Source organism: Diadema antillarum, unplaced genomic scaffold (genome assembly GCF_040938485.1).
Source record: "Diadema antillarum isolate AM-2024a unplaced genomic scaffold, OU_Dant_1.0 scf00000105, whole genome shotgun sequence".
NCBI classification, from domain to species: Eukaryota; Metazoa; Echinodermata; class Echinoidea; order Diadematoida; family Diadematidae; genus Diadema; species Diadema antillarum.
The window spans coordinates 724960-728221 of record NW_027270994.1 but is presented as its reverse complement, the minus strand read 5'-3'; positions in this window follow the sequence as shown (position 1 = coordinate 728221).

The following is a 3262-nucleotide window of genomic DNA, read 5'->3' as shown; positions in this document are numbered from 1 at the left end:
GTGTTAGTTCAGAGCACATTTATGATTGTCTTCACTAAAAATGACACCAAACGTATATCACATATTTTAAAGGGATACACCTGCTTCTTGGTGATGAAAAAAAAAAAAAAAAAAGAAGAAGAAGAGAGAAATGCACTGTATGAACATAGAGTGACCTATTTGTTAACCTTCCTGGAGGGATAACACCAATTATCTACCATCTGAAATTTTCAGCTCAAAGGGCACTAGTGCAATATAGCACAAACTAACTTGGGACCTTTTAGAACTAAATGTACATACATTCATGAACAATGAATATGGCGTACACATTCCACATTATTGAGCATACATTTGCATAACAGCAACCATAATATTAACCTATGATACAACAGACGTAGGAATGTTAAATCACAATGGCTAAGTAAGCAAAAGGTGCTATCGAGGAAAGTTCACATGCACTTTAATTTTTTAATTCGCGAAATTAAAATGCACGCAAAAGTTCTTCTCTACACTATATGCATTGAATATTGGAGGCAACTCGCAAAAATTTCATGCCGCAAAAATATTGTGTTTCACAGTAAGCACACATATCATAATGGGACGCATGTCTGACATAATAGCCTACCTCTTTCATGCACTAACTTAGACCTGTAGATGAGTACAATCTTCAAAATGATACAGGAAAGTTGGCAAACATACTGGACAACTGATGAAACAGACCAATAGCATATACAGGTGTACTTCATAACAAGAACCATTTAAAACCCATTGCATACCTGCCAACCCTGAGACTTAATCTGAACAAACAAAGAAAAATTATTTAAAAATCTGAACATTCATAAATTTCATATACTTTTCTTTCAGTGAAAAATCTGAATATTCAGATTAAAACTGAACAGTTGGCAGGTATGTAATTGCAGTTACTTGTACCTTGCTTAGGTTTCTCACTAGTATATCAGGAAACAAAAACAAAGAAATGCGAGAGCTAGGACCAGCAAAATCACTATTAGAGGAGGGTTTTGCTATATCCAACTTATAACAAGGTTCCACTGTATTTGGCTCAAAAGGGTAATCTCAGAATTAGTGCTTAAGCTATGTGCAGGAGATGACCAACATAGTGAGAATTGTCAGAACGTCTGTCTAACCCTCGTGGCACCACTGTTTTATAATGACATTGACATTGTACACAAACAAATTGGCAACAAGACTGAAAGAGTTATATACTGGTAGGTAACTGCAGTATGAAGCTTTCACACCTCTCTTATCCTTAGTGTGCCCATGCACTCAAACAATAATTTGTGATTTTTTATTCATTTATTTTTTAAACTGAACTTTGTTTAATTTTGTTTACCACTCCCCCAAGTATAGAGTAAACCTTGGACACTAAGTAGGTTAGACAAAATCATTCAGTCCAGTATCAATGCAACACTGTCTAGATGATTACCCCATGAAACAACAGGGATTAGAACTATTATGTAATCAACAGTCAGTGTCACTGTGTGTTACATTCAATCATCTCTGCCCATCAGTGAATGCAGCAAGCAAGCATAATACAGCAATCATAACATCAATACAGTTATGGAAAGCAGGCAGCCATATGGTACACACATACACACACTCTGTGACATCAAATCGTTCGACATCAATGCTCCGAGTTCCCTACCTACATTCTCAGCGATATATACTGTACATGAAGACTCCGTCACAGCGAGTCTGGTCCCGACCCCATGGCCTGGACCATAATCAAATAGCTCACAGAGCAATCATGTAAGGACTGTGATAGTTACCACAGCACTGTGCATGTTTGGTGTGAACAATCGCAACAGAACAGTGCATGACCGACTCATTTCCATAGTTTTTATGCACTGTTGTACAGGAACGGGACCAGTTCTAGCCTGTGGCCCAGACCGTATCGTATTCAGTGTGTAGGGGGCCTTTACACAGAGAGAAAAACATTCATGTCCTCTCCAGATACGGTAGTCATCCAATGACATACAAAGTATATATGTATTCCTGAAGGCAAGGTTCAAGTCATCATCAAAATTGGTCCAAAGAAGCCTCAGAACTTGTCATAGCTTTACTACACTGATGCTTTTATGAGCAACCCCCCCCCAACCAATAAATAAACAAATAAAAAAAAATAAAAAAATTCTGTACTGTCAATACCTGTGATAGGTACACACATTGTACTCATGAAATCTATTTTTCATGGGTAATACCACCACATTCATAAAACATGCCCAGCAAACATGTTATTATTCTTGACTCCTGGGTGAATGATGCCTTGCATATTACAGCATTTTCAGCTTGTGTTTGAATAAAAACATTTCTACATATGAAGGCATAAACTTCAAATGCACACATATTGCAATCATTCTTCATAGGGTGTTAGAAGGCTTAACGGTGCACCACATATTCTTTCTTGGGTAAGTAGGTGGCCCTGAAAAGGGCCTACCCACTCCCGACGTTACAGCAATCATGTTCTAGCCGTTTTCAAGAGAATGAAAATGGCAATGATTCATTCCCTTGAAACGGCTAGAGCATGCTTGCTGAAACATCAAGAATGGGTAGGCCCTTTTCAGGGCCACCTACGTACCCAAGAAAGAATATGTGGTGTACCGTTAAGCCTTCTACCACCTAACATTCTACCGCCACAGAAGCCTTCAAAGATTTAATCATTCTTTATACACAATATATTCAGTAATCTGGTTTCTGGGAATGCAGTTAAGTTGGGATAAATGCTCAAATGTTTTGGCAAAGAAAGAAAAATATTTATGCAAAATTTCAGTACTACAGACATATAAGATTTCCTTGCTGAATCTGTCTCAAAGATATGACAAATTAAGAGTTTTGTAAAAGAGTAAAATTTTGCTCCATTAATTCTTTTTTTTACTTGCTCAATTCAGTGACATGAACTTTGTGTGTTCTCAGATGATTGTCACTATCTTATGAATGTCATAGAATTCAAAAAAAAAAAAAAGAAGGAAGCCCAAAATGTGATTACCCCTCCCCCATTGATATCAAGTTATTTGAAATGTGCGAACATTTCCATGTATACAATGAACTACTGGGAGACAAGTGATTGCTATCAAAACTGAAACAGGCATTTAACTGCTGTGTTGCATTGACTAGGGAAAAAGTTACCCACACGTGTCAATAATAAACAAAAATAATACACGAACAAATACTCTCTCTCCTGCTTACATTCACCGTATGTGTGAGTTCATTGAGCAAATCTTGAGCTGGTAATATTCCAAAATTTAAGCAATCTCTTGTGCTCTAA